Source organism: Corvus hawaiiensis, chromosome 4 (assembly GCF_020740725.1).
Source record: "Corvus hawaiiensis isolate bCorHaw1 chromosome 4, bCorHaw1.pri.cur, whole genome shotgun sequence".
Lineage (NCBI taxonomy): Eukaryota > Metazoa > Chordata > Aves > Passeriformes > Corvidae > Corvus > Corvus hawaiiensis.
This window is the reverse complement of record NC_063216.1, coordinates 5653530-5676942: the sequence shown is the minus strand read 5'-3', so window position 1 is coordinate 5676942 and position 23413 is coordinate 5653530. Positions and strand designations below refer to the sequence as shown.

At 40.3% G+C, this 23413-nt stretch overlaps 1 protein-coding gene across 8 annotated transcripts in view; it reads right to left on the bottom strand.

Moving 5' to 3' along the window:
* The window catches only part of SOX5 (SRY-box transcription factor 5), a 609605-nt gene that overhangs the window by 564724 nt on the left and 21468 nt on the right, over nt 1–23413 (bottom strand). The window contains exon 1 of one of the 8 annotated variants that reach the window (XM_048300779.1): nt 1141–1319. The exons of the other annotated variants lie outside the window; for them this stretch is intronic. The gene's annotated coding sequence lies outside the window, so the exon portion shown is untranslated. Of the gene's footprint in view, nt 1–1140; nt 1320–23413 lie in introns of those variants that run through there. 8 annotated transcript variants of the gene reach the window in all.

Sequence of the window (23413 nt, the reverse complement as noted above, 5' to 3'; positions counted from 1 at the left end):
CCAAAATTGCATAGCCTTGTGTCTACTTCAAAGGGCTCATTTGAAAATCCACATCTAAAACCCCTTTAAAAAGAAAGTTAGAAATCACCAGCGAAGCAGAAATCCTCAGTCTCACCACCACGCCTGTGTTATTTCCCCGTTTGTACTGCTGACCCAGGTCTTTTTTTTTCTCTCCTTCCCCCTTCTCACACCATGAGTGCTTCAGTGAGGCTGCTAGTCAAACATATCCTCAAAGCTCCCAGTGTTGTTCTATAAAAGGATGAACAATCGAAAGAGAGAGATCAGCAAAACCTGCCTCAGGGGTTCTGGGAGGGCCAGGAAGAGGAGTACCTCATCTTAGCTGATTTGTTTTGAGTAAAATTTTTTTAAAAGTGAGATTGAGGAATTGACAGTAGGAATTTTTCAGTTTTCAGTATTCTTGTCTGCTGCATTAATGCAAGCCAGGCTCCCTAAGCTGGGAACCAGGCACACACAGTTGCCATGTCTGAAGAAAAATCACTGCAAAAAACCTTTTAAAGGGTGAATTCTCTCCTGGGACTAAAGAACAGCATGAAAAAGGCCACCCAACCTTTGTGATTTCTTATCACAAGTCTAGCAAGACTGAGTCTTTTTCTCAAGTCCTTGGGTTCTGAAGCCACCTGATTGCATAGGAATATCAGTTTCCATTAAAAGAAAAAAACCACCTGCCAATGACGTGTAAGCATTTGCAGGATTATGCCCATAACAATCACATGAAATTTAAGGAATATGGGTGTTATGCTGTCCCTTCAGAACTATAATGACCTGAAAATTTAGGTATTACTAAGCTTCTGTTTTTCAAACGTACTTTCTTAAGTTCCTCTAACTTTTACGTTATTGTGTTTTCCTTTTTTCTCTGGGTAACTACAAAATCATAAGAAGCCAGGAACATCAGTAATTCCTAAAAATAGCCATCCTATCCCCCTTTCCAAATTTAGAAATATATGGCATTTCTCATGAAAATGGAGAAATAAAGCATTCACTAAAGGTGGAGTGACCTATTTTTGGCTTTTTAGTCAGCGCTTTTTTTTCCCTCTCAATTCCCCTTTTCATTTTCCTATCCCGAATCCTTATTTCTTTGCTCCTATTTTTATTTGGGGAGTAACTGTCACCATTACTCACATTGTCCATCTCTTTCCAGTTTTCCCTTAATTTTCAGTTCATTCTCCCTTGCTTCCTTCCACTTCAAGCTCCTTCTCCCCAGCTCAGCTTTTCCCTCGTAAAATCGCCTTGGAGCAGCACACTTCTCCAGCTCTATTTAAGTCCCACTTCAGTGATCATAAAAGGGCATAAACATATAGCTGGGAAAAAAAAAAAAAAGAAGACTGTTACAGCTGATTAAAAAGAAATCAGATGATGAATTGTATAAAATAAGGTCAGAGTCAGTTGGCAAAATAAGATGCAAAATAAGAAACAAACATTTATGGAGATGTAGTAGGGCTATTTAAACTTAAAGTATTTAAATTTTTCATTTCCAGAGGCTTTGCTTAAATATTCTTTATAAGCACGCTGTCAGTGAGGTTCCAAAGTATTTGTGATCCTAAATTCAAAAGACAGCTTTCATTTTTGGTTCTGTAAAATAATTTCTGTTCAGCTGAAACAAAAGTCCATCCCCACATCAAAGAATAAAAAACACCTTCTCCAAAATGTTTCCATTTGATGTGAAATAACTGTAATCCTCAAACCAATCAGCAAATTGAAAAATCTACTTTTGTGTAAAGTGCTCTGGATCCCTTTGGGATGAAGAGCACTGTATCAGCCCTAGAAATAATTAACCAACATTTATGGAATGTCAAATGAGCCTCTGCATAATGCATTAGATCTTCCTACCTTCCAAACACTCTTAATGTTAAGGAAAGTGTATCTGTGACTCCAACAGATGACAAATCACTTTCCTTTTTCTAAATATTTTCTTGTTGCTGTGCCATCCCTTGATCTACTATCTTTCCACCACCAACGCCCTCTCCCTTCTTCCAGGCATTTATTGCTCGTGTGACATCTTTTCTGTCATCCCCTTGACGAAAGTTTACCCAGATCTCTGGAAGCATCTCAATGTCCACCTTCTTTCTCCACTTTTTTAGGAAAGACAGCACTGCATGTAGGAGAGCTGGTGCTTCCCTACTCCTTGTTTTCCTCCTCTCCTCCCTCAGGTGACCTACATCAGCACACTGTAGACTCCCCTTTCTTCCACCACCTTGTCTGAGTGTGGGGCTGAGCTCAGCAGCTGGCCAAGCCATCATTTGAGCATGCCCAGCAGAAATGCTTCCACACTCACAACCAGGGATGCACTTTCAGGCCCTCCAATGAGTTCTTGGCAGCAATCTACATAACAAAGCCTGGAAACCTTCACCAAAATAAAAATAAAAATGAGTCACAGCCCTTCATTTCCCCTAACAGAAGCCAACATGCCAACGTCCACACCTTCTGCCTTCACTGATGTAAATAGAAATAATTTCACCTGTAATTTTCAGTCTCATTTCTGACTTCACATGCTAACAAAGCTCTGACAAACAAAAAATATACACACCGGCACTGGCTCTGAACTGTTTTCCCTTTTGACTCCCTTTCCTCTGCCCTTGCAGCAGATGTGGCTGGTGATGCTTGTTAACTATCCCCTCCTTCCCTCACAGATACCCTCCACCCAGACCTTTCAGAGTAGATGAGCACGAAATGCTGTCCCTGAACAGAAGGAAATTTACGGTATAGCCAGTAATTATCAGTGAATATTACCAATCCCACAGAGGACAAGGAAATCTCTGTTACAAAATCAAAGTATGAAAGTGCAGTCCTTTGTGTAAAAGGGAGAGGGAAAAGTAACATTTCTAATTGAAAATTAAAGCAAGAAGCTAGATACTAGCAAAGTACATTTATTGTGTTAACGTACCATTTGTCTTCTGGGCAAGTTACTAAAGGTCATTTGTTCTTCATAGCAAGTGTTGAAAATAGTTTATGTTGTGGGTCTAACTTAAAGGAACAATGTCAAAACCCTCAGGCCCAAAATGACCTTTTTATGCCAACACAGAGATCTAAATCTCTTACTGAGGATAGTGGTGATGTTTGCATTTCACTCTCTCCCCCTCCCTTCTCCTTCTAACCTCCCCCTGCTTTCACATGAGATACCTCACCACAGAAGACAGCACAGACTGCAAAGTTAACATGCCCACTCCACACCTCGTGCTGCTCAGCCCTTGCTCTGCCCATCCTGCCAGACACCCAAGACAAGCTGCTTGCTGATGTGCCTGGTTCCCAACCTGCCCTCTAACCAAGTGAGAGAGGGAAAAGGGAGGGGAAGGGACCAGACCTACCCTTGCCTGCTGAAAGAAAAGGAGTACACCCTGCCATGTGCTCTAGAAGGTAGAATATAGTGACATGGGCAGTTCTTCTTTCAAAACCCCGTGACAATGCTGTCCTCCTGCCTAAACAAGCCTCTCAGGGTCACCTCTAGCTGGTTGTCCCAAAAGGGCCTGGCTGTAAAAGAGGGAGGATCAGGGTTGCTGAGGTGCTGCTGATGAAATAATAAAATACATCAGTGTAGGACATACACACAGAGAAGCAGACACAGATACAGAGGGATTTGAATATAAAGGCTCTGAATGGTTGCAGACTGGCAAAACACCTGGAGCCTCATGTGATTCATTTAAAAAACAGCCCATCTTTACTACTGCACAGATGCTCTCCCTCAAGTGTTAGTGTAAGATCAACGTGGTGGCCTTGTCCTCCTGCTCAGTGTTGTCACATTATCCTCAACTCTAATCTGAGCATATTGTGAGCACCTGCAGATGTGGGGCACAAAGAGACACTAAGCAGCACTTTAGATGAAGGAACTATCATAAAATGCATCATGGAACTGTAAACACCTTTTCACTTCCAAGGAGAAGTGCACTGGGTAGGCTGCATTCCGGCTTCCTGCACTGCTGCCACTCTCTTCTGAGGGTGAGATTTTCTGTCTCCGCAGCCATCATTCCCACGCTTCTGAGCCACACCTGGGACTTCTGACATATGATACATCACATACATGAGATATATGAGAGTACAGGCAACATGTCATGTTCTCCTACCCCACGCATCTCCCACAGGGCTCCATCTAGAAGATACGTCTTTTCCAGGCTGAATCCCGCAAGGTGAACACCTCCCATGAACTAACGCTGAGCAGGCTTAGCATAACCTTTCAGAAGGCACTGAGCACTTTGCAGGATTTAAATGCAAAAGCCTCAAAAAGGCAAAGCTCATTTTCCTGAATTCCCAGCTCTGGCTGCCATTTGTGACAGACTTCACACATTTATGTGCTGCCCTGTCACATTTGGGTGGCAAAAAAATGGCAAAGTATAGATGCCGTGACAAGTAGATGAGACATGTTTTTCCTCTTTAGTGTTCTTAGGCTCAGATTTCCCTTCAACACATAGAGGAAGAGAAAAAACCCTTGGGGCAGACAGAAACAGTTTAAGAGTTTAGTTACTCTGTTATTGTGAAAAGGATTTTTAAAAAATTAAAAATTCAAACATTATAAAATACAGAGCAGGGCTGGACTTTCTGAAATTCTAAGTGGAGACTTTTGTTCATGTAGACTAATGTAATAAGTAAAAATATGCACAGGCATCTAATCTAATGCATATTTTTATAGAGAAGTCTTATGAGTGAATTTCTATATTAGATGCATGAACTACATTTATGAGTTTCCTTTTTTCTTTTTCGGTTGGTTGAAAAGACATGTAGAGAAAAATACAGGAACAATTCAGACACAACTGTGGTTCCTTTTTATGGTTCCCACCAAATCCAGTATTTATTTTCATTAATTTAAGGATCCAAGACCAAACCACTTACCTAGCTACCTAATAGGTTCTCTTTGAAGGTTTATTTAATACCAGACATACACTTAAAAAAAATATATAAAGTACAATTTTTAAGTGTGGGAGATAAAGGCAGGATATCATATCGGCATCTAGTTCCTAAATACCTGTGATTCTTGTTTTGGTTTTGCACTTGATTGTGGCCATTAATGTTACAAGAGAAATGCTCAGCTCACAGATGGAAAATCTCCCCGCAAGGGCTCTACGAGAACAGTTACCATCAGACTTCTCAGGGTTCATTGGGTGGCTCACAAGAGTATGAAATACTGCCCCATAAAATACATATAAATAAATAAACCTACAGTTAGATTTAACCACACTGTTTGTGTCTTTTTGCATCGAGTATATGCACTTTTATTAGTCAAAAGCAAGTATTGACACACATCAAGATTCAAAGTCAGAGTTATCACTTGGATGGTATCCCCTTGACTCAGACATGTCACGGGATTTCCTTTAATGGGCAAAATACAAACTTGAGTAAATTCTCTCCTCCACAGCCATAGTGAAGCCACCAAGTATCCAATAGTAACTCTGACCTTAATCAAGCTTCAATATGGAAATTTTATTTCACCCTAATCTCCCATGTCTGTTTTAAAGCAAAATGCCCAAGTCAAATCCAGGGACTGAAAAAAGGTTATTTTGAATTGGGAGATATTAAATATTCTAGCTGAAATCCTGGTTCCTTTGAATACCACAGCAAATATCCCATTCACTTCAATACTGCCAAGATTTTTACCATGGAGAATGGCCTGGAATTCAGTTTGTAAAGGTGAAGCAATAAAGGGTCTGAATCAAGTCCCACTGAAGCCCATGGACAGACTCCTATTCATAGCAATGGAGTGGATCAGACTCTAAGTCTGTCTTGGCACAGTTAGGAGCTGTACCCTCACAGATAGTGAAAGAATTGTTGTAAATGCCAGACAGAATTAGGAAGTACAAGAACACCCAGTACTTTATACGACATTTTACAACAAGTTCAAAGTTCTAAACTGGACATAAAGTTAAACAAATTGCAATTAGATTAAGAATCAGTCACTTCAATGTATTAAAAACCCAAGGTAAGTTTTCCTGTAATATTTGAAATAGGCAGTGCAGAATAACAATTTACTTAAATGTAAAAATAAACCTGTAAGAGAGAGAGACAAAGACAGAAAACAGAATAATCTCAGGGGAAGGGTGGGGAATAAAACCATAAATTAAAGCTGTAATTCTAGCCTTCAGTGATGGCTCTACTATTTCAACTATGCTTTTGGCTTCTATGTCCATTGTAGTGAATCATGCTGTATTGAAAGGTGAAAAATGCTCACATCTGGATTAGGAAAAAAAGATTCATAATTGACACTGCCATGAAGAATATTTGCAACACAGAACTGGGTTTCCAACCTTGATCTATTTATTTAATCTAAAAGATAGAAACAGCTATCAAGAATATTTCACAATGAGTGGCTTTGCTTGCAAGGACTTCCCTGTGGCAAGGCAGACTCTGCTGCTGTGCTATTCGTGTTTCATGATATTGACAGGACTGCATTGAAACCTGCCCAAGCAAGTGGCCATATGCTTGGAATTTGTTTAATACTCTTTATCCTACTCTCCATAACAAGTTTATTGCTTTGAAACAATGCATTATGGACAGCAATGGCTACAGTATGCAGTTGACACGTGACAGCAAGGAAAAGAAGGGGAAGAAGACGTGGAAAGAGGATGGATTGAAGAAAGGCAGAGGGGCAAAACACTGTGTGCACCAAGCCTATCATTTTTATCTTATTAGGAAATAACATGACCCCTATGAAGATCTAACATGTATGTGCAAAGAATACTTCTGAAACACGCTGTAAACAGCAAGTAAACTCTTCCAGCTGGGATCAGTATGCCATTTAAAGACCACAGAGGGACCATAAACTTGAAGCAGCCTGCAGGATGGGGAAAGCAGAGATCCCACTCACTGTGTCTGCATGGAATAGCAGATGATCCACACAGACCACTCTGCAGAAGGAGCGGTGAGAGGTGATCCCATCTGATGTGGAGGCAGAGCAAAGACACAGTACAAGAGAATTTTTCAGGGCTATGGTATAGGTGAGGGTTAGTCTGTCATTCCTCACACCAGCTTGGGAACTATTCACAGGATCACAGAACACCTCAAGTTGGAAGAGACCCGTAAGAATTACTGAGTCCAGCTCCCTGCTCCTTGCAGGGCTACCTTACACTAAACCATGGACTGAAAGTGTCATACAGACAGCCCTTAGACTCTGATACACTTAGTACCATGGCCACTTCTCTGGGGAGCCTGTTGCACAGACTGACCAGCCTCTAAGTGAAGAATCTTTTCCTAATGTCCAACCTGAACTTGCCCTGGCACACTGCAACAAAAGAGGAGGCTGTGAATACAATCACAAAATCACAGAAATATAGAAAGCCCTGGCTTGGAAGGCACCCTAAAGACCATCTCGTTCCAACCCCTCCTCAACAGGCAGAGACACCTTCCACTAGACCAGGTTGCTCAGAGCTCCATCCAACCTGGCCTTGGACACTTCCAGGGATGGGACACCCACAGCTTCTCTGGGCAACCTGTGCCAGGGCCTCACCACCCTCACAGGGGAGAATTTCTTCCTAATATCCAATCTAAACCTACACTCTCTGCCAGTGTGAAGCCATTCCCCCTTGTCCTGTCACTCCAGGCCCTTGTAATAGTCACTCTCCATCTTTCTTGTAGGCTCCCTTCAGGCACTGGAAGGCTGCAAATAATCGAAAGGTTAAATTTATTATTTCACCCTTTTTCTGGCAGCCTGGTTTCCAGTTTCATAATCAGGAACATTATCCATTGCTCTATTAGACTAAAAGGAGATGTTCTCCTGTTAAGCTCCTACAGTGTTTAAAGTGTTGGATTTAGATACCTTCACCTTCCCTAAAGGTATGCCATGCATACAGAAGCACCAGTGCATACAAAACTTTTGGAAGCCTGAAGCACACAGCAAGTGTAGAATCCCAGGCACACAGTTCACCACCCCCTCAGCTAAGAAATTCAAACAAATGCCCAGAACCATCATGTACCACAACATATAAAAAACCCTCCTCTGGCCCGCTTGCAGCAGAGCCCTGGTTATGGCAAGGGACAACTTTGTACCTTGATCCTCCAAGCTGACTCCCTAAGGGAAGAAGGACACAAGCCCAGTTTCCCATGAAAGAGATGACAGCACACACTGGTACCCAGAGTGAAGCAGATGTCGGCAGCCAAGAATCCCATCTGAATAATCCACTGAAGGACAAAAACTGAAAAATGTAGAACTCCATAAAAGGAATGTACCACGCTAACAAAGTCAACCAGAAAGGGCATAGGGGAAATTGAGACAGCTAAGAAGGAATCTGAAATGTACATGTTTGGAGAGGTTAAAAAAGGAAATAAAAAGGATAAGCCAGTTTTCAATTAAATATAAATATTGAAAACATTTCCTTTCCCCAGTGGCAAAACAATTTTCAAGAAACATGTTTGTCTAACAATTTCAAATTTAAAAAAAAAGGCAGGAGGAAAAAGGTAAACTTAACTCAAAATGTAAACAAAATTTTCAATTACAATTATTTGAAATTCCAACCTCTGGACCTGAAAGGAGGTCCAAATGCATTTTGTGTCCATTTTTCAGAACACTGATATCCAGCGAAGGCAAGGAAGGGTAGTCTCTCATCTGCTAAGTGCACTTGGCAAAAACAAATGTAGACACTTAAAAGAAAAGAGAAAACTCCTCCCTGTGCATAATGGACCAGGAAATGGTAAAGGAATAAGTTGTTTATTTAGGGACCTGCATCTTTTGAGCAGCTGTTGTACTCACTGCTTATATTTGAGACTAACCTTTACCATGGCAGTGGTGGATTGCATATGGGGCTCATCACTGGACTTCTGGGCTGGGGATTTCCAGGCATTCAACAAAGTTCATCTGCTGCTGAGGTAAATGAGAGCTTTAGCATTTCATTCCATAACAGCAGAGAGAAAGCGTGAGTGCTTTTAAATCACCACCCCCCTACTACAAAACAAGACCAGAAATAGCCTCTGATAACCACTCTAAAAAACTTCAGAAAAAAATGTCTGGGTGAAACCACCCGTGGGGACTGGTCCAGGGTTCTGACTATTTGTTTGCTGAAATGGATGTCTAATCTGTCTTTTAACAGCTCTGGAAGGACATTTCTACAGACCTTCCAGACTTCCAGCACTATCTACAGTGGGATCTTATTATCAGTCATGGCTGGAAAAAATGAAAATGACCAAAAAAAAAATTAAATGCAATAGAAAGGAAATAAAATTGAGTTACAGAGGCTCTCCCCACATGTAGCCACTACACATTATTTAGATTTGAAATCAGCCAAATTACTGGCTACATGGACATACGGACTGAGCAGCTGCTGAGCTACCAATGTTACGCCGGGAAAAAAGATATACCTGAAGGATGCTGATTTTAAATTGTATTGACCAACTTTGCTGCTTTTACATATAGAGAAGGAAAAAGGGAAGCGGAGGACTGTGCTTTACATCAGCAACCCATCACACAAAATTGTATTCTTAAGTCAAAACCAAAAGGAAATGACGATGGATTTCAGCATTGATACCCAGTACAAATCTGTAATTTTTTGAATTGTTCCTATTTTCAAAACATACTTTTGCCATAATTAATGAAGGCTGAATGTCTTTTACTTAATTAGGGATAAGAAAGCAAATTCTAAGATGATGTTATCAAGAACAGCCACAGCCAATTTTGCTTTGCTGGCATGGAGGTCAGTGGGGATTTCTACACTGACTGCAGACACAGGGAAGTCAAGTACTGGCAAGGAGTCAGGAACGGTACATGAAATACTTCTAAAAGCACCTACCCTCCTGCATAAGAAGCCCTGGCTAACAGCAAAGTATGGTGCTACTCTGTCTGTATTTCAGTAGCATGGCCCAGCTCTGAGTAAATAATACTAAACAATAATTCTTGGTTAAGAATTCATTATACAGAAGGTTCCAAATAAAAAAGGAAAGAGAAATAAGTGTCTCAAACCTAGCCATTTACAGTTGTGCAGCATTAAAATCACACCTAGCATAGCTGCATGCATTAAAGCAAATAATAATAATAATAATAATCTGAATTAAACTAAATAAAAATTCTCAGAATGGAAAGAAAACAAATCCAAAGCCTTGACATCAGCATAAAACCAGAATTCTGCCCATTCCCTTCACAATGGCTTTTCTATTGCACTTTGTTCTGACCTTTTATTACTTTCCCAACATTAAAGAATATTGCTTTTCAAAACTCTTCATGTCTTTGCTACCCCTGCCATTATTTCCACTCCTATTGTTGAGAGCTGTTAGTCACTTTTGTTCCAAGGTGCACAGCAGCATTGTATCTTAAAAAAGAGGCAAGAATATATGTACGTTTTGAGGGGAAAAAATATAATGTGTTTTCCACCCTTTCTTCCAAAGACCAAAGCCAAATTTTGTTATAAAATTAAAGTAACTAAATGAATAAATAATATTTTAATAAATATACTGGGAGACTGAAAAGCATGAAATTGATTTCCTGCTGGTAAGGAGGGAAAAAGGACACTTTTATATGACTTGACTGGATTTAAATAGACATTGTCCTGATCCTGTAATTGTTCCATGCCCAGAACATCTACTGAATTCAATGTGAGCTCCAAAACCAGATCAATTAGAGGATCAGAGTTGTTTGGGAAAGGCCTGCCCATCACTTTGAGAAAACAAACTAGACAGACCTTAAAAAGAATGTAAGCCCATAACTAGTTGACAAGATTAAACAAACGGGGCTATGCAAATCCCACAGCCCATAAAGCAGCACACACCATCCTAATGAAGCCACTTAAAACCAGGTCCTGCCCATAGATGAGAAGGGCTTTGTCACTAACTTCTGTGTATGAACTTTAAAATGAGTAAGACCATTCAGGAGGAAAAGTTGAAGTGTTGACACTAAGTTAGGGACACTAACTTAATTTGCACTATATATTTAAAACCTACTTGAAGAGCGCACAGCCTGGCAGCTTTTTGCACCACCAGAAGGCCTGACAGTACAATTCTGCCCTTAAGCAGAGGCGAAACACTGGCTCCAGTCCAGAGCAACTGAGACTAACACACAAACAAAGTCTGCTTCCAGGCCTGCAGCTGGATCCTAGGGGACAAACCCCTGTGCTGCTCTGGAGCCCTGCTGATTTTAGCCCTGCAAAACCAGAGATGTAACTGCAAAATCTAGACCCTTAATTCCTAGGAAATACTGTAAGAGCTCATTTAAAATGGAGAACATAAAGGGCAATTAAAAAAAAAAAAACTAGTTTAGCTTTTTTTTGTCCGGTTGTTTACAAATGGCAACTAACTGCATGATCATTAATCCCTTATCAGTATTTCGCTGCTGCACAGTCAGTTTAGTGGATCAGTTTTACACAGTAGGAGAATCTTAAAAAGTCTCACCTCTGTTTTATTAAGGTCTCAGAGGAACAGTACTCATACCTGGGCAGACTTGAGTACAACAGCAATCAGCCTGATGTACAATATTCCATCTTTAGCCCATTTTAATGGACTCTGACTTAAGCAGTCAAGTTCTCAGTTTGCTTTATAATGACAGCTGGTTCTGCAAACATAAATCTAGTAATAAAAGATAACAATGGCATTTAGTATACTGAGTTCTTTTTTTTAAATGGCAGCACACGTCATCAAGTAGTTCAAAGCTATTTCAACTTCAAGTAGGAAATTCTCACCATGAAGAGTATCAGCAGTTCAGCTACACTCAATTCTCACAACCATATAAAGCAGATTTCAGAAGAACTTCAAGGGGTTGTACAAAAAGTCACACACATTCAGAAAAAAAGCCCATCCATTCCCCTCTCTGGCATCAGTTGGGAACATATACCCAGGGAAAAACTGTGGAAGAGAGTCAGAGAGAGTGATTCTTCCTTGGGTGTACCTTCCTTGCAACCTGTAGTTCACAGACTTCCCAAGTACTCCAGGACAGAGCCTCAAGGCTTTGTTTACATCTCTGTATTCAACATCCCTGATGGACTTTCCATCCATCCACTTGCCAATTTGCTTTCTAACACAGTTATTTTTTAGACCATCCATAACCTTTCGTGACAAAGTTTCACAATGTATAAAAAATACCAGTCTGTGCTTGGCCCCAAAGTGGATCCAGCTGTACATTTGAGACAGAATAAAGCCCCACAATGAGGTTCCCCCAAAGTCTTTTCTCACGTATTAATGCAAAGCAGGCATTCACAGATCCTGCTGGGCAGCTCCAGACACCACCATTAGCTATGGATTTGGTTTATTCCCCATATACCACCAAGTTGCAACAGGGACAGAGATGCAGCACTCTTGAAGCCAGTTCATTTATGCAGGATGGCTTTCTTCTCTGAGAAGGAAATTCTACAAGCAGAATCCATGTTCTTTACTCATCTGACTGCTAAATTCCCTCCTCCGGCTACTTCAGACATTGCAGTTGGAAAAAAAAACCAAAAAAACCAAACCGAGACAGGTATTTAAAAAAGATGCTGCAGTTCCACAATTGCTTCCACAGGGTCACAGAAAAACAGGTTATGAGCAACCTCGGCTGACGCTTATGTGACAGGGTGTGCCATTAAAAAACTCACTAAACATTAGTTTGCAGCCGGATCAGTCCCTTGCTCTGGCTCCGCACACAACTGCCAAGCCCTAGAAAGGATGTGTGACTGCTCTGTTCTGTGACATCCCATTCTGGCACCACTTTAAAGTGGTTATGCAGGTGCAGTTTGTATCTTTTACTTTCAGGACATTAATTCTAAAACAGATTGGTAGTTAGCAAAATATGTTATGACCTTCATTACTTTGTAGAAATCTTAAAACTCCCCAGTAAAATCTCAGCCCTCTGGGCAAGTTCAAGCCTATTCAGAACCCCTTGCTTTTTACCAGCTACTATTCACAGGCGCTTTGAAGGAGCCCACAATCTTTCCCGATTTGTTAAAAGGCTGGAAAAAGGACTCCTGTACCATGATTGTACCTTGCTGAAATAAAAGAATTGGCAGGACTTCCCATCAAATCCTGTGTGGACTGAGCCCCCTGTTTTAAAAACAATGTTTGCCAGTGGTGCTAGTTCTGATTATTCTATTTTAAAATGGACAAATTGGAAAGAAACTCTTTCCTCTCATTCCCATAATTGGAAGCGTGGGTAAGTTTACATGACTTCCTGAAAAAAATGCAGTTCACAGAAGGCATTAATGCAAAATGGTATTGCAGAGATCATTTGCTCGTATTTACTCCTTTTCTTAACACCAGACACACAGTTAAATATCATACAAAGCATTTAGATTTAAAACACCCTTTCAAGAACTATAAAAAGACCCAGAAACTCTGTAACATGTAATTAAATTGAGAAAGTAGCTCAAAGAGCTTGGCAGGGCTCAGAGAGATTAATGAATGTGTGGATGAAAATAATCCGTATCTGCATTCAAAATAAAATAAGTTAGACCACCCATTTCAGCTGTGGACTCCACAAAGACACTACAGATGAGCCTGGTGTCACTCCCCATCAGCCACAGCACGCTGAGAGTAGGTGCAGGAAGCCCTTGGTACTTGAGCCCTTGCATCCCTTATAGGGATGTTAAAGCAGGATAATAGAGGATTGACTGAAATGTTTGGGATTTCCACAAAATACTTATTTCCAGAAGAGGTATAATCTTAGGAAATGTTCACAGGTACTCACAGATATCTTACAGGCACGTAACACAGGAGAGACAGTAATAGATCACCTGAGCCATCTTTGTAACCCTTAAAAGCAAGTAACAGTCACTGGAAAGTAAAATCCAATAACTTTTATTATTTAAATATGCATTTCCATTACAAAAAGAGAAGAGCAAATTTCCATCAAAAAACACATTTGGGGTGTCATTCCTCTGAGTTTGTATCCACCTTGATGAGTAGATTACAAACCCAAGCAAACTGAGCCGAAGGTTAATCAAAACGCAGTGGAACTGCAATACAGCCAACCATCACTGGCGTTCCTCTCACTTCTTTCTTTCAGCACCGAAGATAGGATTCAGTGCAGATGAGAAAAGAGGAAAAAACCAAAACCCCTGACTGTTTAAAGTCTTAATTTCCAGCACAGCAACTTCCAGAGTATATGTGCTCCTGAGGATGATTTGTATGACCACCAGCAAGAGAAAGGATAAAAAAGAAAGTGGAAGAAACAAATGGAAGCAGAGTATCAGATGTAAAAACCTGACATGCAATTGGGTAATCTCTATTGGTAATCAAGTACTCTAGAATTTGAAATTATTAATACTTATTGCTCACATTTCTGAAGGGCGAAAAAAGCACATAAAAATAGTAAAAATAATTTCTCACAGTATTACCTCAGGTCAATAGGGGCAGACTACCTGTAGCAGGCTAGACTGCAGCTGAAAGTTTAGAATGAGGAAAACATAAGGTGTATGAGGCACAAAAAGGGGACACCACAAGATAGGTGTGGGACTGGCGAGGTGAGGAGGTTGATAAAACAAAATAGGTGTGTTAGAAATTCATACACAATGTCAGTGGTGGACCAGGGAAGTTTTTCCATCCCTGACCGAAGCTTCTGTAAAAATCTGATCCTTCATTCCTTTCTTTGGAGAGATGCTAAGAAATTTAAATTGTCTGTCATCATCTCTAAGTAAATAAGGTAGGATATTTAGAAAATGCACCTGACCTCAGGCTGTTTTTACAGCTACAAGTGCTTTCCTTTAATTTGCCTCACAAATTGGGCCCTTGGTCTGAGAGCCCATATTGGGCTCATCTGAACATAGTGGCATCACCTGTAAAACAAGAGGTGATTTTGGAAGAGCAGAAATACAATCTGGCTAAAACACTGAGCACCCCTCTCCTGCACAGGCTTCACCACTGCCCACCTCCAACCTATTCACCTTATTCCACCTCCACAGAGCTGTGCATGAGGCACACGGAGCTCCACATGAGGTACAGAGCTGTGCACGAGGCACACGGAGCTCTGCATGAGGTACACACAGCTCCACACAAGGCACACACAAGCTCAAGTCCTCCCTTGACTTGAAGACTACAAACAAAGATGAGAGACAAAGAAGCTGTCTCTCAGGAGGAGAAGGCTACAACTCCTGCAGGCCGCTTGGTTTTATCAGCCAAGAGATATCCCCTTCATTTGCTGCTCTGACATGAGTCCCACAAGTGCTGTTTGCGCCCAGCATCTCTGCTCTTGTGACCACCACAGCCAACACTGGGCATCCCCTGGCACCTCCCAGAGACACAAGTGTGAGGGACAAGGCTACAAATTATCCCGTTACTTAATTCTGAGGCAGACATCACTTTGCATTCAAGCCAAGTAACAGGTCTTTTTCCTGCAGGTCAGATTAGAAGAACCGCAAGGACTTGGATGCAGGTTTCCACCCCTCAAAACTTTCAGCTCTTTTGGATCCAGCCCAATCCTGCCAACAGGATCACACACAAAATACAGCATTTTCCTGTATGAACAAAAGGAGTATGGACCTTTGAAAGCAGTCATTATATTATTAGACTTCAAATAAAAAGGAAGTGCATTGCTTTTCTCCACTCATGATTTACTAAAATATAATTTGAGTTGTCCATGTCCTTCCAAAGTACTGTATCATAAAACATTCTGCATGATGCAAAGAAAGGGTGAACAAGGTTCAGAAAGATTTGTAAATCCCTAACTCCATGAGCTGTCCCATGGTTTCAAAGATGACGGCGTACATACTGAAAGTTGGGTGTCTATTGTCAGTGCCAAAAACCCAGTGAAACCTGGTACATGGAAACCTACCCTGTGCTGTACTGAAACCATATGTGGTCAAGACTCATTTGGAACTACTAAATTCCAGTGAAATATAATATGCACTCTTAGTATTTCATCTCCTTTCAAAAATAAATTCTTTTTTGCTCTCCCTTGTTTAGTAACAATCACTGCTTATGCCAGATACAAGTCAGACCAGAAAAACAGACTATTAGCCAAATTTGACTTTGAATGGTAAACTTACTGACTTGAAAATTTCAAAAAAGCTTGAGCTGCAGCAATATGCCTCATTTTTGCTTTGGTTTTTCTGGTACCTTTCAAGTGATACAACTTTTCCTTTTTTTAATAAGGCTCATTAAATCATTGTGAAATATAATTACATAGTACCAAAAAGCTCTTTACCCGCCATAAGGTATCCGCAGTGGTGTTAAATTTTTTATCTTATTGTCAGCTTACTATAAAAAGATATTAACCTTTAGCTGATCTATGCTCACACTTGATTGCTATCCACTGTGGTACATCACAAGGGGCCAGGGTTTCACTGTGCACTGCTTTGCTTTCCAAGCAAGGTGCTTCCAACTCCACCTTAGCTCCTCCGCTGTTTCCAGCGAAATGGATGTGTGAAACTCTTCTATTAGTCTCTGAAGTCAACAGCCAACACCGAGGAATATGAGGCTCATCACTTTAAGGATTTAATGCCAAGATGTTTAGAGTCTTTTTTTTTTTTTTCTTTCTTTTTTTCTTTTTTTTTTTTTTTTTTTGGTTCTAATTGGGCGTTTTGGTTTAAATCCTACTTTCTGACTGATGAATTTTTCGATTAATGCAACTCATTTGCAGCTTGGTATTTTGCCTAGTTCCCTTCAAATTGAAGCAATTATAGAAAAAATTAAGTGCTCCAATAATTTTAAACCTCTCCACTCTCTGCAATATTATCAGTGTACTTCACTCTTTTTTAAAGGTGCAAGCTCTTCAGGAGTGCTTACTCTTCAAGCACACACAGTCTATGAACTGATTAAATATTATCAGATAATTTAAAATCTTTACAAGAGCTTTGGCTTTCCAACATTGAAAGCCAATTCTGTGCTAAACTTAGATGATGCTAGGACATGGTATGCTCCAAGCACAAGAACTACCAAAATTATTTTTGAACAAAGACAATCTCAGGCTTTATAAATGCAACAGCAGGAAAAAACAGCCTCCTCATGATTGAGGGGTAAACTCTTTCTTCTAAGATCACAAGCCAGAGGAGTTGGGCTGAAGTCCTGCCAGACTGGCAGACAGCTGCATGCAAAGCCTCCTCGACTTCCATGCTGCTACAGAAGTATCCACAAAGGATTTCCTCTTGCAAAACAACTTGCACAATTGGGCATTTAATATCCATGTCTCACTTTGAAGAAAAACCCACCACAGGTAGACAGAAACACTCACCTGAGGGGCTGCTGAGGTTTGAATGACTGCTGTCTTTGCAGTACAGCAGCCAGACACTCTTCTTGTGTCAGGAGTTTATAGGTATGATTTTAAATGAGCTCCGGAGCAGGAAGTTATCTCATCTTGCACACTTAAATGCTGTCTTAAAGAGTCCACTTTTACAAATCTACAGCACTTAATCATAATTTTAGTGCTCTTTTCATGTGAGGTTTTCAGAGTAGGTAAAAAGATGATACACCTACACACAGAAATCTTATTATTTCTTTATACTAAAAACAACACTGAGGCAAAGAGAGAGGGGTTTTTTCTTGCCTAGTATTGTTAAAAGACTATAACACAAAGAAATATACTGATATATGAATATATAAATATATAAATATACTGATACATGAAATCAACGTTTTCAGTGCAAGGCGTGGCTTCTTCCTATATGTTACACAGCATTTGTAAGTTCAAAAAATACTGTATTACGTATGGAGGTACATGGCTACAAAACCAGGCTTATTGCATCCTCTAACTTAGCAGTACCAAGACTATCCCTCACACAATTTTTAAACCACTCAATTAAAAACAGTAATGTAACTACGACATGATAGACTCCTGCCAGCATCAACTATCTATTATTCATTCCTCAAAGAGTGGCAAAAAAGCAAAAGCAACAAAGGTTAACTCCTCTTTTTATTCATTCTTGTTAAATACCAAAAGAGCAGTTTGTAGGACCAAGGGTAACTTGGGTTGCTTAACAAATGCCATTACATTCCACACAGATTTCTCCTGATTGCCTCAAAAAGCAATCCCCCTGGAGATGCAGCAAAGGCTGCTCAGCCTAATCACTTTTTTGTCCCACGTACCACATTTTATCCCCACGTACCACAAGAACACCACTGTATTGCAACAAATGAGAATACATGCTGTAAGGGAGGAACTTCTGACCTCACCCCCAAACACTTGGTGAATACAGATTCTCCAAATTTAAATCCACCATCTAATGCCTAATCCAAAATCAGCAATTTAGCTGTTAGACAAATTCTTTTTACCATGTATTTCAATAAATACTTAATGAATAACCTGTGACAGTGAAAGAAAAAGGGATGGCAAGAGAGGAAGGGAGAGATTAAAAATCAGCATTTACAGCAGCATATTTTGTCTGTTCTCCCTGTATCCATTTCCAAACCTGTCTTCCCTTTCTTTGCTCTTTGGAGTCAGTTTTCAACCTTGACCTTAGCAGAGTGAAGAGATTAGCTTCAGTGCTACGATAAGCAAGTCTTGGGTCTGAATAGCCCTTCTACATATATTGGACATCCATGTTAGTGGATGTCAGACACGGATCAAGGGAGAGTAGACATCACACTGTAAAGGTCTCACCATGGATCAGCCTGTCAGAATGCTGCAAGAAAATAGGCATTCTTTCTACATCCTGAGTCAAATGCATGAACTTGGGAGTGGTGTCAGGCTTCAGCTGGCCAACACAAACTGGAATCTAAAGGGCTAAACTCTTCTCACTTGCAGCAAATCACAAACTCATCAGTAGAACTGCTCTGGATTTTCTTGTTTGAGACAGGGTGGACTTTACTGATGATGTCCTCTGGCCAGGAAAGGTGCTCGAAGAAATAGTGTGATACTGAAACCTACTCAAACCTGTAACATTAAGTAACAGCACTCCTGAGCCCCACAACTGCCCCCCAGAGCCTCTCTCACAGTTTTGGGGTTTCACAATCACAACCTGTCTTTCTTAAGTACTATTTTCTCCTTCTTGATCTATGTAACACCCACAAAAATATCAGGGAAAACAATGAAACTGACTGCACACTAGGGACAAGGTTATAAAAAAAGCATTTAACATCAGCCTCATTCTGCTCCCATTGACGTCAGTTATAAAATTCCCATTGCCTTCCTGGAAGCCAAGAGATGCCACTGCAGATCACTTTTGAAAACAGCAATCCAAGAGCAGCCAAATGCAAAGAGATAGCAGACTGACGGATTTTTCTTTTCCCTCCTGTTGCTTCTAATTATAACTTTATTTAACTGTACCCCATCATCTACATGCTGCTTCAGGGAAGGGGTCCCCAAGACCAAATGGAGAGGTCAAGGCCCTTTGCAAGTCTGCTAAAATTGATGCTGTCTCTCCAACCCAGCTTTCTCATGTCTCATGGAAGAGTGAATGTGTGCACATGATTTATTTAGTTCATTTCATATTTTACTCCTGTACTGAGGTGCCCTGATTGTCCACACTGAAAAAAACAATCTAGTTTTCTCCCTGTTCCTTTCTGGAACAAACTGCACTCCAAGGGGAAGCAGTCTGACAGGAGAGTTTATCCCAGCATTCATGCTGCATAAAGAATATGTCTACATAGAATGACAAATTTGGCTCGTTCAACCTTTCCGGCAGACCTCTCATCCTCTAACACCCACAAGCCAACAACCCAGGACATGAAACACACAACTCAATGGCATTTTGTAGAAAAATCACCCCCCCACACCAGTCTGCCATGCTATCTGCCCAGTAATTCAGGCATTTTGAATTGCCAAAATCCAAAATGTGTCAAAAAACCATCACAGGGACACCACAAGAACCAAGAAAAATACAGACCCAGGCTTTGCAATGTGGACATGGCCCAAAGCATAACGGACCTAGGCCAAGACAGGAAGGCAGAGAGCTTTACAAATGAAGTTGTTTCATAGTATTTTTACCAGCCATCACATCCTCTCCATGAGTCCTCAGCTACATCAAACAAAGGGCACCTCTAAGACACCAACAGTGTGAAAACGTAATGACATACAGACACACACTCTTAACCTATGAAATAGCATTTCAAAAAGGAAGGAAACAGGTTAGTGGGAGGGAGGTTATATTTTAAAATGCCACACTCATGCCCTGACTGTATCCAATTATGAAGAGGAGATAAAGGTGACAAAGAAACAAATGCAAGAACTTCAAACAGGAATGGAGTAGAAGAAATTAAGCCAGAAGTCTGGATCTCCACAGTCCCAGAGCTCTGCAGCTCTTGAGTCCAGCCAGGACCACAGAAGTGCTCAGTAATGAAAGAAAGAAAAAAGATTGCATGCGCCAGTGTCAATGGAGGCTTTCTTAAATAAACAAGTCAAATCCCAGGGGTCAGGGAATCCATAGGTAATACTCACATGAATTTAAATGCATTGTTTAAACCACACACCTGATTTAGCAAGACAAAGATGCTTCTTTCCCTCCAGTAACACAAGACAGCCAAGGGCATGCCTGATTTTGGAAGCTTTTTCAGTATAGTTAACAGCAGACACTAAGAACACCTAAGTCAGCTCTTAATGATGACTTTTTAATTTAGTCATAAAGCTCACTTAGACAAGACAAAGGCTTCTTCCTTAGTTCATGTGTATGCACCAACAGGAAAAGGCACAGACTTAGAATTCCCTATAACATGGAGAGATCCTGCAGAAGCTGACATCAGTGTGAAACGACAGGCAGGACTGCCACTACTGTCATGTTCTCATCTCTGTAATTAGCCAACTGATCTGAGCATCCTTCATATTGCCCTGCAGTTTGTCAGGGCTTCCCTCTCATGCCCACCATAAAAATAGGGGTAAGAAAATACAGGACTAACTTTTATCCAGACCAAATCTTTTCCCATATTGACAGCTAAAACTTGTTTTATTCACCACTAGACCATTGAACTCCAAAACAAACCAAGGGCTGAAAAAATCTTAGTAGTAAGTACTTTTGGAATAGACTTCCCTTCTTCTCTTTCTCACTCTTCCTTTCCCCTAAAAACAGGTAGAAGAATGCTTGGAGAAATCACACATTATTTACATGCAGTATTATTTTATGGAATTTTTCAAGGTGTTAATTGAAAGTTTTAATGAATGCTAATCATCTGTCATTTTCATTGGCAATCTCCTCTCTGCCATATGGTTAACTTTTACACCTGTACAGATTTTGCAATCAGTTCTTTTAAATTGTTTTACTTTCTCAGTATTTTAGTATTAATATTTAGGAAACAAGCCAGCTGCAACCAAGACTGCCATTGTCTGCGGTTTATTTACTACATATAATGCCTAGTCCTAAGTGAAACAGAGTAATACATTGTACTGTAGTGGCACTAGTTTTGAAATATTTGTATTAATCCAGTATTTAAAGGAGATGCTGGCCTGACACCTGTGAAGATCAAAGTACTACAAGGCAGGGCAGGTACAGCACTCACATCTCCTTCAGCCTCCCTATTTATTGTCCCTATTTTTGTCCCTTGCCTTTCACCCCACTCTCACCCTACATCAACAGGCAATTGATGCAAACTCCAACAGTCATGTTTCAGTTCTGCTCTTTTTAAGTAACGTGGAGATTTGTTTCTGAAGAGATTGGGCTGAGGAAGCACAAGCATGCAAGTTATGAGTTCTATTTTTGACTGACTGCAAATATTCTGTGTGAACCAAGTCACCCTCAGCACACATGGCACACATTTAAAATGGACATACCTACCAGGCTTTTCAGCTTTTACCCTTTTTCAACAGAGCTGTCATCCCCTCTCCTCAGTAAGGAAGTCTGATCTTCAAAACAGGACTTTTCTCTTGTACATTTTAACCAACAGTAATATAAAAATAATATTTATCCTTGAGATTTAGCATTAAAATAATAAAGAGATGAATGAGTGTAGCTTTAAACTCGTCTTTGCTTTTTCATCCATCACTATAAAATGGTCTAAGAGCTGAAACAAATCAGTAACATCAGAGCAGTGCCACTGCTGCAAAACTGGCAGAAGTGAGAAGATGGTGAATAGCAAGTTTAGGTTTTTAAACTCAGGAATAAGTAACAGGCAGGCTACTGTACTTCTTGCTAATTGTCTGAGAATGAGATGCAAGAGGGGTGAAGGAACAGCCTGGCAAGGGCTGCAAGCCCCAGAACAGCTTTAAGCTTTACTAGCAAACACCGGAAAAAGGGTGGAGGAATTTTGGTGCAAATCCTAGGAGAAATTTGTATGCACACAAAAAGTGCTACAGAAAAACAGCAGAGAAAACTGTTTCAGAATAGACTCACACCAGAGACCTGAGGATTTAAGTAATAAACCCCAGAATATCGACAATGCCTTGTCCACTTGTCACTGCTAGCTGAGCATGGCTGATTTCTGCAGTGCTTGTGAGGAAGGAAACACGAAAGCAGGAGAGAAGGTTCTCTGCCCTGCCCTCCTGATGATACCAGCAAAGACCAGTAGAAGGGGCAGGTTAAGAGACAAATACTCCTTTCAAAGGCACAGATCTTCAGAGTCTGTCAAAGTGTCTGAGCAATTCACAGTACAGAAATATGTGCAAATTTCTACCTCTTCTTCAGTTAAATTTTGGGGAATTAAATTCAAATTTTGAGAAAATTATTCTTTGACTAAAGTTATCTCAGCAAAATGAACAGAAGTGTTATCCTCATTAAATGCAGTTCATCGTTCTCAGTATCCCTCTGTTCCCAAATCCACTGTATGGAGAACAGGGATATGAGAGGCACTGTCTCTATTTTTTCCTTTGAATATCATGCACCTCACGAAGCACCACAAGGTGAAAGGTCTTCTTTGTAGGAGGAACACATAACCTGAGAGTCTTTGTGACCCCTTTTCATGGTGTGTTCCAGGAAGTTCCAGGGTTGCAAACACCCATGAACTTTTTCTATTGTCTTGGAATACCTGGTGGTTTCCTTAAAGCCTCAATGCTTGTGATCATATGAAAATCTCAGTTTCATTTTTTTAAGTGCTGAATTTTACTGTTGAAAGTTAAAGAGCCTGAGCTATAAAGACTGAGAGCTAGGGCTAATAAAAAGGAAATCACAATCTATTACTTTTAAAACCCCACAATGCATAAGGGTTCTGACTTTTTAACACTAGGGATAGACAGAAACACTATGCAGATAATTTTGGACAAAGGACAGAAAGAACACCAAGAGAACAAAGTGTACACAATCTCAGCAAACTGCAAAGTCTGGATTTCCTGTGATGAACTGAACCAGAAGTAAAATCCTATAACCTTTCCAAGTGTAAAATGGAATAACAATACAGTAGGTAACTCAGTGAAACCCTTTAAAATCTACCCATTCAAACCACTGCTTCTATAGTGTGATTATTAATAATGGCAATCCAGTACCTGAGAAGCCTTGAATTGAAACCTGGTGTAGAAGTGTTCTTTTAGGCCAGATATTACCACAGAGGTACAGAAATTAGTTCTCTTACCATCTCTTGTGAGTCCAGCTAATGTACAGTGCTCATTTTCTATGTACCCTAGTTCCTATTTATACAGCTGTTCATTGAAGAAAACTGTTCGAAATCATTTAGAAATATAAAGATACCTATTTCAAGTGTTAAATAAACTGCTAGGAACTTCCTAGAAATTTTGCTG